The sequence below is a fragment of the Cavia porcellus genome, unplaced genomic scaffold, assembly GCF_034190915.1.
Source record: "Cavia porcellus strain 051 isolate PalLab524CR breed Dunkin Hartley unplaced genomic scaffold, mCavPor4.1 scaffold_26, whole genome shotgun sequence".
Classification (NCBI taxonomy): Eukaryota; Metazoa; Chordata; class Mammalia; order Rodentia; family Caviidae; genus Cavia; species Cavia porcellus.
In genome coordinates, this window is record NW_026947509.1 from 48,280,229 (window position 1) to 48,294,360 (window position 14,132).

Genomic DNA, 14,132 nt, shown 5'->3' on the forward strand with positions numbered 1-14,132 from the left:
AATATTAAGCTATCTTTTGGCTAATAATTTGATGTGAATGTTATTATATTAGGTGGAAAGTGTTTAACTTCCACAATCTTAATGCACTGGGAATTATCATCTCAGCATTTCTCAAACTTTACTGTACAGCACAGTCACTAAGAGACTTTGTGAAATACTGGGCCCCTGGGAGTACTCCTTGAGTATCTGATTCAATGGGGGTGGGTTGAGTCTTGAGAGTTTGCATTTCCAACAATTTCCTGGTGATACTTCCTTTGCTGGCTCAAGAAATTGAGAGGCAATTCCTTGACCAATTGACATCCGCATCTCCACTTCCAAAGTAAAACCAACAAGTTTGCTCAACCTTAGAATTTGTACTGTTTCAGGCAATTTTTATTATCTTCCCATGTAATGAAAATGTGCGCTACAAATTCTTAAAAATGAATATGTGCTAGCTTTTCTGATGCAGTATTATAATATTAATTCTATCAATCAGAATTCCTTTCAAAATGGGAAGAACTGACTCTCAGATTTGGGTAATCCCTGAGCTGTATGCTATGCTGATACAGTAAGTCATGCAGGCAAAAATTAGAAAAAACTAAAAGATTGCAAAGTTTTTCACCTGATTTAAACAACTACCAATCTTCCTGTCGAAGGTAATTGCTTTCTGAGTGTTTTTCTTTGCTTCTGCTGTCTCTTGCACTGTTAAACCATTGCTCCCTGATGCATGTTAAATGCGATTTAGTTACGACATGTGTGGAAAGAGATGCTAAACATTAAAAGAATACTTGCCCAGTTTCTAGGAGAGAACCAGTTGTCAGGTGTTGGGACCACAGTATCTGATACTGGGAACCATGAATTCACAATGGCTAATCTTGCATACTTCCCTAAGGGATAAGATGAGGCTTGGGATTATGGTGTCACCTTTTGAGACTTCCCCTTAACTCTTGGGATGGGCCATCCTCTCCCACCTACTATGACTAAACTAAGACTACTGAGATGAAGAAGAACACTCCTGAGCAAGGTCCTTCTTAGCACAAGATCATCTCCCCGCTTGAGTCATCCCAGGATTATTAGTTGCCTGTAGTATCATCGAACTCTGCATCTTCTGCCTACTTGGAATCTACCAGCAGCCCCTGCTGTCATTGCATACAGCCACTGCACTGCACACACCCAATAAATAGTGGCTGCTTTGGAGTATCTGGGTCTTTGCCCATCCTCAGGCATTGACCTCACAGCCCCCCACCATGCATTACTAAATTTATCTGTTTCTTATTTTATCCTTTGCCATACCCCTCATATAGCCAGTTGGGGGTCTTGGCCAGGTCCCCGACAACCTGCTTTATAGAGGAAGGGTCAAAGTCAGGAGCTCACTGAAAAATGATGGCATGGAATCACTGGGAACATTGTTCAAGTTCAAGCTTGTAAGTAAGAAGCTCAGCAGCATGTGAGTACTACTGCCCTCTCCCTGGCCCGTGAGGCCTCAGCCTTGCTGAAATTCCTCTGCTCTCCTCGGCTAGTCCTTGTTCTCAGTTTCCTTTCCTGGATGCTGCCCTGCCCATTGCTGAATGTTAAAATGCCTTAGAGCTCAGTGCCCACAGCTTCTTTCTATTTATAGTCATCACAGGAATGAAGGTGATCAGTTTCAGACCTTGGAATAACACACACATGCATGCATACATGTACACATACACATAAACACACACACACACACACACACACACACACACACACACACAGAAGCACATCTGAATTTTCACTTTTAGTACTGAAGAAGCCTAACTGCAGAGTCCCATCCTAATGTCAGGCTGATACTTCTGTTTCAGTGTCTGTCTTCTCTATGCTGTTTAGAAATCATGTCCATGTTCATAAATAAGTCCTCATACTTTTCTAGAAACTACTTCTCTTCCATTCTAATATACTGTATTTCCATTTTTCCAGTTGTTTAGACCGACAGTGTTGGTTTTCTTCTTGTTTTCACTAATAACCATTACTATGAGCCTAAGCATTAAAATATTTCTTACTGCATCTACATTTGTGCTAGCTATATCCTTTCTCCTTTAGAACCCTGAAATAGCCACCCACCTGGTTTCTTTGTGTCTGCCACCATGCTTCTTTCAGCATGGAGCACCCAGAGTGAGCTTTAAATTAAACTTTAATTTCTCTTAGTAAGTGTTTGCAATGTATAATGATTATATTCCTCACAGGGAATTGGTATATTTACATAGTATAATTTACATCCTTTTCCCCTCCTACCTTCTCTTTCCCTCCATCTCCTGGTCACCCTCTCTTTCACAAAAGATCTGTTTCCATATTTCCTATTATCTAGCATTTATTTTGCTCTTTATTTATATTTATTTTTTGCTCTTTATACTTATTTGCATTTTATTTATATGTATATTTTACATGAGATATTTAAGCTTGTGTGTCTGATTTATTTTACTAATACTTGGTTGCCTCTATTTTACTACAAATGACTCAAATTAACCATTTTTATGGCAGAGTATCTACATACCCCATTTTCTCTATCAGTCCTCTATCAATGGATGTATCAGTGGCTTCCAAGATTGAGCTATTATGAATTGTGCTAATGTAAAATGGGGTGTATGTAGCAATGTAATAGGAAGTCTTTAACTCTTTCAGGAAGGTACCTAAAAAAAGAATAGCTGGATTTTATTCAATAGAAATTGAATAAAATTTCTATTTCTGTTTCTTTGAGGAATCTCCATGCTGATTTTGTAGTGATTGTACTAGTTTACCCTCCCACCAACAAGGAAGAAGTGTTCCTTTTTACCCAGACTTGCTAATACTTGTTATTATCTGATTTCCCAATGGTAGCCATCCATCCTGCCGAATGCCTGGAATTCCGTCAACTGAATGGACTTCCAGTGTTGCTCTAACTACAATTTTCTAATGGCCAGAGATAGTGAATATTTTCTTCATGTATTTATTGGCCATTTCATCTTCTTCTAAGAATTGTCTATTCATTGCAATTGCTCATTTTTGATTGGAACTTTTATTTTGGAATATTTAATTTTTTGATTTAAAAAATATGTATGTATATTTAAATATGTATATGAGTCTTCTGTCCAAGCACTAGCTGTGTTTCCCATTCTGTAAGTTATTTCTTCATTAGATTGATTGTTCTCTTTGTTAGGCAGATTTTTAATTTTAATTTATGATACCATTTGTTCATTCTTAATGCCATTAATTTTGCTACTGGAGTTCTGTTTAAAAAGTTTTTGTCTATTCTTCAAGAGTTTTGCTTATTTTTGTCTTCTAGGAGATTAAGTATTTACTTTTAGTATTTGGTTTGATTTTAGTTTATTACATGGTGAGAGATATAGATCTAGATTCAATCTTCTGCATGTGGAAAGCCAATTTTCCCAACACCATTTATTAAGGAGAATATTTTTAATTCAGCATATGTTTTTGGCCCCTTTCAAAGATTAGATAGATGAATGTGCCTGGAATTACTTATGCATGCTCTGTTCTGTTGCACTGAACCACATCTAGTTTTCTGCCAGTATCATGCTGGTTTTTTTTCTTTTCCACTATAGCTTTGTAGAACAACTTTTCTACAGGTAAGTCAATCTATTGTGATGCCCTTGCTTTGCTCTTGTTGCCCAGAATTGCTTTTGCTCTTCCAAGTCACTTCTGGTTCCATATGAATTTTAGGGCTGTTTTCTCTAGTTCTGTGACAGACGCTGTTAGCATTTGGATTGGAATTACATTAAATCTATATATCAGTTTTGGAAGTATGGCCATCTTGACAATATTTCTCCTGCCGGTCCTGGAATGGGATGTCTTTCTATTTTTTGAAAACATCATTGGTTTCCTTTTTCAAAATATTGTAGTTTTAATTGAGGAGGTCTTGTTCATCTTAGGTTAATTACTAAATATTTACTTTTTCTGGATGCTACTGAAAATTATATGTTTTTATAATTTCTTCCTTGGCAAGTTTATTATTAGTGTACAGGAATACTATTAATTTTTGTGTGGTGATATTGTATCATGTTACCTTACTGAATGTGATTACTAGTTCAAAGAGTCTTGTGGTGGAATTTTTGGGTCGTCTGTATAGAGGATAGTCTGTCAGCAGAGAATGATAATTTGATTTCATCCTTTCCTATACATATTTCTTTTATTTCTTTCTCTTGCCTGATTGCCCTGGCTGATGTTTCAAGTACTATGTGGAATAGGAGCAGTGAAAATTGACATCCTTGTCTTATTCCTGAATATAAAGGAAAAGATTCAGCTTTTCCATATTTAATGTGATTTTAGCAATGAATTTCTCATAAATGACTCTCATCAGATAGGGATAATGTCCTCCTGTACACATTTTTTTTCTGTTTTTATTATGAATGGATGTTGGATTTGTCAAAGGCTTTCTCTGTACCTGTTGAGATGATCATGTGATTTTTTTTTGTCCTTGGTTCTGTTTATGTAACGTGTTACATTGATCAATTTGTAGCTTTTTGATGGTCTTGTTTTGTCATCAAGGAAATGGTAGCTCCCAGGAATGCCTTTGGCAGTAGTGCTTCTCATTCAATTGATTTTCTCTGAAGTTCAGTGAAGAATCCATAAGATCCTGGAATTTTCTTAGTAGGATTCTTATTAGTGCTGCAACTTCTTTGCCTGTAATTGGGTTACTCAATAATTTATATCTTATTGGTTCAGTTCTAGTGGTAAATGTATATCTGGCACTCTATTGTTCTGGATTCTCCAGCTTACAGATTTTCTAAGTAGTTACAAATACTCTTCTGAGTGTCAGCAGTGCTTGTTGCTATGTGAGGTGACTCCTCCTGACCCAGAGATCTCTCTGTTCTTGCACCCTAGGCTGTGGCAACCATTCAAGCTGAGACACATCCTCACACACATTGGCAGGTGGGGAAAGCAATCAGACTGCTGATTTCTGAGCTGGTTACATGCAACAGAACTGGGGTTCAAGCAAACTGCTGAAATTAAAGCCAGCACTTTCAGACTCAGCCACCTCTGAAAGCTACACACAGTGGTTCCAATTTCTCACCATGGAGGGCAGAGCCTTTTGCCCTCCTGCACCTGAAGGTTTATGTCTAGCCGATGCATCTCTTCAGTGCGTCTCTGTTTAGCCCATACTGTCGTCATGACTTGTCTCTAGTGGCCATCTCTTACCCAGAAACTGTGTTAGGTTAACACTGGGAACTTGGAAGCGCCATTGTTTTGTGGATCAATCTTAAACAATCAACCCTTTCCTAAAATGGCTCCTGATTAAACATTCAAATATGGCAGGAGCAGGCCTCCATTTCTTCTCTATCTCTGGCCTGCTGTGCAGAAGCAGTTGCTTTTGGAGCAAAGCCCTATACATTTTTTTGCAGTTTAAAATAAGTACAGACTTTTCCTGATATTGGCTTGGTCCTTTGTTTCTTCATGGAACCTTCAAGGATTATCTGTGGTCTGCAGGGACAGGTCCCCTCCCCGGGAGCTGGGGTAAGTTTCCAGACTGCTTTGTTCTTTCCTCTCCATGGTGCTGTGTTCCTTCAGCTTCTGTAATGGCTCGCCTTCCTGTCAGCTCCTTCCCAATTTCCAGAAATCTACTTCTTCTTCTTTTCTCTTTCACCAGGTGCCTCAATGCCAGGTTCTGGGGAGGCTGTATTTATTGCTACTCTATTATTTTTCTCTCCCAGAGTGATTTTCAAACGGCTTCCTTAGTACACATTCCCACTTGATGTACTATGCCTTCACAGTCCCAAAGCAATGAGCCAATTCATTCTAGACAGAAACCTTGCAAGACCGTGAACCAAAATAAACTTTTTGTCTTATTAAATTGACTCATCTAAACTATTTGTTACAGTAATAGAAAGCTGACTAACATACTCGTCTACCTACTCTTTCTTCTTGTCTTTGTTCCCCTCTATATTCTGCCCTCAGTCTCTTATGCTGTAGAAAATCTTTCCAGATGGAGAAACCAAGAGCCTATAACCAATGATACTCTTCTAGCATTCAAATTAAGAGCTCTGAAGGATATATACACATGAAATCTCTATGAAGACACTAGATGATCTAAGTGGTGGACACTCCTTCCTGGATAGAGTTGTGGTTGTTGCCAGGCCATCTTCCTTGTGGGGAAAGCCAGGTCTGGGTTGTTTAGACATGTGTTGGGGTCAGCTGGCGATTGTATCATTAGGATTAGGTTTGGCTCTACTAAGATAATCCCAGCTATAAGGGTGATCATAAACAAGGCAAATCTAAGGACACTTGGAATCCACAGAGTGTTTAAAGACTCAGATTTACCCTATTTTTTTTTTACAGGACTAGAGATTAAACCAAGGCCTTTGCACTGTGTAGTATACATAGCACTTTTTCTATATTTACTTAGAGACTTGCTATATCACTGGATTGCACAGGACTTACAATTCTCCCGCCTCAGCCTTGCAATGTTGGAATTTCAGGCACGCACCACCGAGCTCAGCTTTATCTTGCTCTTAGGATGTGACAAGGCTCCAGTCTCAAGATGACTCAGAATCCGAGATGCCTCTCCAGTTCCAACCTTCACATTCGTCTAGCAACCGGCAGGAAAGGAACAGCATGGGAAAAAAGACAAAGAATGTTTGTGGAATTCTTATCAACATGATCTCAAAAACGTTTTGTGAAACTTTATCTCATCTGCCAAAAATTAGACACATGACCTTTTCAAGAGACTATGAGAAATACATTGTTTACATCGGTTGGCTATTATTTTGCTGTCTTATTGTGGAAGTAGAGAAAAACAAATCAATATTTTCTGTTACCGTCATGGTCTGGGATTGTTAGTTTTCCCACCTCCTGGGAAGACAACAATGAAAATGAAGTAGGGTCTGAAAAGAGCTAGAAAAGCCCCTCAGTGTTTAATATTGTAATATTATAACTTTCATATTTCAAGTCTACAACTAACTTTGTTATCCTTCTATTATAAAATCTTTGTACTTATCATGTAACCCACATGGGTGTACACAGCAAAGACTTGTAAATGAGACTTGGGTCCACTTATGATAAAAATTTAAAGTTGAAATACAGTTATAAAATCCTTTAATTTCATGAGCTGATATAATCAAACTACATCTAACTATTCTGAAACTTCATATTAATATTGGGCGTTAACACAATCATTAGCTCGTCTACAAATAAAATTAAGGAAAATGGATATAAAATAATTTTCTGATGAATGACCAGCAGCTGTTTTCATGTTCAGTAGAAGAAAAAAAAACTGTCTTGATTTTTTAATGAGTGGTAAAATTAACAGTGCTGGCTGTCTAAAGCCTGATTCAGACTTCCAATTGTAGCAGGAGATATTTATCATTTTTTGATGGCATTACACTGGTTCTCTTAGTAACTGAACCCCAAATGTGAAGGAGAGGTCAGTTATTCTCTCCTTGTATACAGTGTAATTTAATGATTACCCAAAGTGCTCTAGCCCTTCTAAGTAAGGACTAAGCTAGGTTCGTGGGACCTTTCTCCCTGGAATTTTAATATTGGTTTGAGTGACACCCAGCCTGAAAATCTTTGGAGCTCATCCTTCTGAGAAGAGACTATGGTTGCTTTCCGCTTCTGACACTATAGACATGCCCAGTTTCTGCAAGTTCCTAAACTTGATTTTTGTGATTTTTCCTATGATTTTGTGAGGCTGCTGATATACTTTTAATTGCTTACCTAGTGTTATTAATGTAGCCAGTGTTATTTCTTTGCTTACGCCAAACCAATGGTATCTACAATGCTGAGAAATAAAGCTACACCTGACCTGTCTTCCATGATCTGGAGAAGAACCTCTGTGCTGAATTCATAAATCTAGCCTGAGGGAAAAGCCATATCTTATACTCTTCTACTGGTATTGCCTTTCTCATTGTGAACTGTAAAATTCTTTAGGTGCTAAAGAGGGAAAGAATGTATCACTTCATTTTTGTATGCCAATTTAGGAAGTGATACTTGATTTCTTTCTTAATCTCCATAGATTTTTTTTTTTAATTTTATTTAAGGAGAAAAGAAAAAAAAAAGCAGGGAAAGGGTACAAGTTATACAGATTTACAGAAAAAAAATGAACAGTAGGAAATCACTAGTTAATGGATTACATATTGTCATCTTAGAAATAATTGTTCAAGTCACAAAATTAGAGCTTGTAAAGTGGACATTCCATCAATGATACTGCAAACAGTTCTGTTCATTGATCCAATAAAACTCTGTGATATCATTTTCTATCTTATACACTTAAATATACATGCAGTTATATAGTTTGGAGCACTTTCTTTTCTTCTCTTTTGTACCATGACTATTACACATTTTGGGTTTCATTGCTCCCACGGTTCTTATTACTTTTTTGGAAGAGAGTAAAACCAAATGTGACATAACAGAACAGAATCGGTCAAGTCAAAAGGGTGGACATAATAGATAATGTAAAAACATAATACAAGGTGATCAACAATGGTTACCATAATGCCTCCCGCTATCTCTAATAGAATTGCCTATATCATTAGTTATAATACAATTGAACAAAACAGTAAAGAACAAAACCGACAAAACCAAAACATTGGAGACATTGTAGGTCTTCAAAAGTAGACAAAAGTCAACAAGAATGGGCGTCATAATGAATCTCATTATCTTCACAGCTGATGCCTAAACTTTCGAACCTGATACTATCCAGCAAAACAGAATAGGGGAACATCAGTTAAAAACCAGATGGTGAGAGTAATACAGGGCTTTAAATCAAGGTAATGAAAAGTCAAAGTGGGTTACTATAATATATCCTGCTATTTTTTTCCCTTTAATTAAAAGGATAAAGATAAAAAAGTAAATAATGGAGTGGAGATTGAGATAAAAGAGGGCATAACAACGAAACAGCGCAGATCAAAACATAACCATTTAAGCAGAATAGTGTTTCACCACCAGATAATCCTAACCTAAAAGTAGTTACCATATTGTTTCTTTCTTTGAAATCCTTGAGTACAACTTCGAATACTGTAGCATTAAGTATATCAAAACAATGTAAAACCATTCAAGAGAATGACAGCATTACAGAGTATTTAGAATCGACTAACAAAATGAACAATGGTTTCTGTATAATCTCCTTGTCTTTAAAAGGTTTTTGCTTATACTATCGTACATAATAAAATCCAATAAGATACAGCCTATTTAGACCATTGGAGACAGAAGGACAAAAGCTAGATGAGACTTCAAAACAAGATGATACTAAATCTGTATTACCTATTAAGATGTCATTTTCTCCAAAATAGCTGTTCCTATCATCCAATCTTCTCTGCCTCATTTCTGTTAAGCTCTTTTTCTGTCCGTAGCTGTCAGTTTGTCTTCTTCATTTTGTTCTCTGCTCCATTCGTTGTGGCCTCTCTGCCATTATTTCTGGATTCTTTGTATTTTTCTTTTTTTAGAATATCCTGCAATACTCTCTGTAGAGTTGAATTGGTGGTTGCAAATTCCCCCAGTTCCTCTTTATCCTGGAAGCACCTTGTTTTTCCATCAATTTCCAGGGACAGTTGTGCAGGATATCTCAATCTTGGCTGGAGATTATTATCTTTCAATGCTTGAATTATTTCCCCCCACGCTCTTCGTGATTTGATGGTTTGTGCAGAGAAATCTGCTGTAATTCTGATGGGTGTTCCCTTGTAGGTGGTCTGTTTCTTGTCTCTTACAGCTTTTAATATTCTGTTCTTGTATTGAATTTCTGGAATTTTTATTATTATATGCCTGGGTGTTGCTCTGTTTGGGTTGTAGGTAGCTGGGGTCCTGTATGCCTCATACATCCGAGTATCTTTACCTTTTGCTAAATTAGGAAAATTCTCCTGGATTATTTCTGTGAGTAGCTTTTGTAGTTCACTTGTTTGTGTCCCTACTTCTTCTTTTATGTTCTTAATCCTTAAGTTATGGATCCTCTTATCATCTTCTTGTCTTTGTATTATTGCTGTTTGTTTCTTTGTTATTTTTAAGAAGTTTTTCATTTCATTCTCCCATATTACAAGTCTGCCCTCCAGTTCAGATAGTCTGTCCTTAGTTTCTTTCAAGCTGTTATGCCAGTCTTCTATAGACTTCTTAGTATCTTGGTAGTCCCTTTGAACCTGCTTCACGTATTCTATGCTTTCTCTGTTTTCTCCATCAAACAATTCTCCCCTTTTTTTCTGTTCTTCCATTCCACCACCTGTTTTTTCTTGGGTGGTACTTAGCATTTCTCTAACTATTCTGCATACTTCTAGCTTCAGGTCATTGATAACTTCATTCCTGAATTGGTCTATGAGGCTCTCTATATGGTGCCTTATGTGTATTGGTGTGGTGTCTGCTATTGCCTGTTTCTCAGAATTGGGGGCCGAGGAGCCTTTCTTGTTGCTGCCTCTTCCCATGCTGCCTCTTCTTCTCTGTTCCTTATATATGCAAGCTTATATAAGAGGCCCAGCTTCTCTCCCAGTCAGCCACAGCCTGATCGAATTGCGCCAGTTAGTTGTTCCCACTCACCGCTGTGCACCAGGGAGTTACGGACCAGGCAGCCTACGCGTCTCCCCTCCTGGCCACCGTCAGGCTCTGGGATCTGGGTTGGGACAGTCTACCAGGTCCGCCGGCAGCGTCAGGCAGGCCAGGCACTTTTCACCAATCCCGCCCGAGAGGGGGATGTGTGGCTGGAGTCCCACCGCGCCCTGCTCCCGCAGGACTGCTCGGGCCCAGAAAGTCCTCTGCTGGAGTCAAACTGTGGTAGAGTGTCAGTTTCTCTCACTCACCTCACCACAAGTCAGTGCACACCTCCCTGCCCTTCACAGATTGCTGTTCCCAGAGCTTCCGCGCGTCTCTCTCCTTGCTGAGCCACTGTAGAGGCAGCCAGCCGCCGCGCGGCGGGAAACCCAAATCGCGGCTTACAATGGCGCGGTTCCAGCCTCCACACCAAGTCTTTTCTGTTCCTGTTTTAGCACCAGGACTGCATTCCAAGTTGGCTTCTCTCAGCCCAGTTCGTTCCTGAGTCAGCAGAGCATATCTCCACTGACTTATGTCTCCTTAGTCCGCACCATTCCTGGCTTCTGAGCCGAGTCTTTCAAAGAGCCTCCGGTAGTTGTTGTTATCTGTCCGCCATGTTCTCCCGGAAGTGAGCTATCTCCATAGATTTTTGTTTGGAATTTCACAATCAGTTTCAACTCAGTGATTTCCCCTGCCTTTATAATCTAATCATAATATAGAGAGGATAATTTTTTTCACCATTATAGAAATATGGTGAGAAATAACTTAATGAGTCACCAATTCCTCAGGCTCTAATGATTCAGAAACAGTCAGTCAGTCTACTCTGCCTAACCTGGTTAAATTTAATTAATTATTGCCTTTATTTTAAAATTTTCTCAGTTAAGTATATTTTATAATTAATAGCATTGGCTTTCTAGTCTATCATTTTGATGTATCTTTACCACTAATAGTTGAAAAATACAAAAAAGATAAATAAGTTACTAGTCATTATAAAGCAAATTATTTTAGGATTTTCTATATTTAAAGTCACTGATCAACAAGTAATTTTTTATGAGAAATGTGAAAGAGCACTGCAGGGAAGGTAGGGAGAAGGTGTTTAAGTATCCAACTGTGCTGTTTATCTTCTTGGAAACTTTACATCTTATCACAGAGTAAGAATGAAATGTTCTTGAGTTTTGACTGTACTCCCTCCCACCTGACTTGAATGAGAGAGGGCTTTGCAGAGTTGAGCCAGACACTGTACCTTCTTTTCACTTTCAGTCTCTCTTATACATAGATGCTCCCCTCAAAGTTTCCAGCCGTCATAAGGAGCTTTATGGAGGTGACTGGATTCAGAGTGTGTGATGCAGGGGTTGAGGATGTGATGATAGGACTGATTCGTGGTGGGATGCTAGGATCTAGGGTGCCCCACGCTAGGTGTGAGCAGTAGTCAGAATCAATGTAAGCAATAGAAAGTGGACTGCTTCCTTGCTTCCTTCTGTCCACTATGAATTGTTTCTCCTCTGCCATGCCTTGGAGTCAGCCAACTATGGACTGAACTGCTACAAACTGTGAGCCAAATGAACCTTTCATTGTTGAACTTTAGGTGTTGGGTATTTTGTCTTAGCAAAGAGAAAGTAACTAAAGCACTTTTCTTTTGTGTTTTTCTTTTCTCACTTCTTTTCTTTTCACTCTTTAACCCAGAATTCTATAGTTTTGCTTTGGCCATTGTTTGTTATTTGTTCAGTTTTAACCTTTGATTGATAATAATTGGCTTAGGAACTTATTCATTATGCCTTCTCACTCTGCCAACAGATAGCAGATACGCCCTCCTTGGTATGGGACATCATACCACTGAATAGTTACCTGACTTAAAATCTTAGAAAGAGATACTAGCTTTCAGATGCATGCTGGCATCATGAGAATGTGCACTAATATTTTAAGGTGTAACTCAAGGAGAAAAATCTCAAAGGTTTATTAGGCTGTGTATGGTCTAACTCACAGTTGAGCATTCTCGTAGCAGCTATTATAAGTAGCGTATCAGTCAAGGTTTACTAGAGAAACAGGTATAACATAAAATATACAAATGAATACAAAATTACAAGATTGGCTTCCAATGATCAGACACATGGATTTTATAATATTATTTTTATAATGGTCACCGGGAGTTAACACAAGAGAATGCAGGAAATCTATCCACAACACCAAAAACAGAATATTTAGTCAAGGCCTAAATCCCACAGCAATGTCTCACATGAATCCAGATGAAAACCCAGAGCTCATGACAATGCCTCCCATGAGTCCAACTGGAGGTCCAGAGCCCACAAGAAGGACTTAGGCCAGTCTCTTTTACGGATCTTTGCTGGGAAGGCCCAAAGGTCAGCAGTGGAAGCTAGAAAGTCTACGCCAGTGGGGTGAAGGACCTGTGCTGGTGGGATGAGGGGTCTATGCTAGAGCCAAGAAGTCACACTCACAACAAAGACCAGGGCTGTCCTGAAAGGCACAGAGAGCGATGTCTCATCGTAGGATTTGGAATGGTGACTCCTGGCTTCCTCAGGGTAATAGACAACTATTTAGAATATCAATTCTTAGGATGTGGGTATATTTGATCCTTTGTCTTGAGGCCTGGCCCACAGTAGGAGGTGTCTGTCTCGCCCCACAGTTGCAAGGCATCTGGGCTTATGCACTGGCTCCTTGGAGGACCCAGCCCTATTGCACTGCCTATAATATTTCTAACTAATCAGCTGCCTGCAACATTACTATGCTGCAGAAAGGAATGCCAACCCTTCCTGTCCAGATGGTTTGATAAAGCAGATGAAAAAACTATTAACCAATATGAATTTTCTTAACAGCAATTGGAAGCCCAAGTCAAACTAGCATAGCTTTAAGCAACATAATAAATAATTCATACACCCAGATGTTTCATAAATGACATAGGTGTGAATAGAGACTTATAGGTCTCCTGGGAACTCTGATCAGATCTTGATGGAGAAAGAGAACTTCCCTTATCTGAGATATTTGAAAAGTTCCTAAGATTCAGAATGATTTGACTAATTTAGTTTATATGCTTGCTCCTGATTTAATCACTAGGGAGAGGGATTGGCTTACATCTTTGTAGCTTAGATGAAATATCTCTGTTCCTAAAAGTGTTTTATTTTTATGTGTGAAACAGATTCTTTTCTGATAGGGTTGAACAATTCCCTCTTATGTGTAGAGAAGATAAGATTTATGACTGTATCATTCACATATCTGCAAAGTTTTGAATCTTAAAACATAGATGTAGAATTTCTTATCTGTTTCTTCACTTTATGATACTTTATGTTTTGGTCATTTTAGGATTCTCCTTCCTCTATCTCCTCTCATCTTTCTCTAAATATTCATCTAGTGCAGCTTAAGATTCATTCCGTTGGTCCAGTAGACTAGAGTAGAGAGAAGACATTTTCTAACAAGATTCCTCATTCTCCGACAAGAAGATCAGCAAACACACAGAATCAGAGGCTTTCATGTGCCTCTGTCAGGATGTCCACATGTGTCAAGGACACATGTGTCAGGATGTGTGATCCCTCAGGATACCCTTCAGGAGCTCCTGCTCAGGAACCCAGCGGAAGAGGTTCCATATCTTCCGTAAACATCACAATGAATGATCTTCTTGCATGAGGACCGCATGACCCTGTGTTAATTTACTCACCAACTTGTTAGTGCCTGTTGATTCA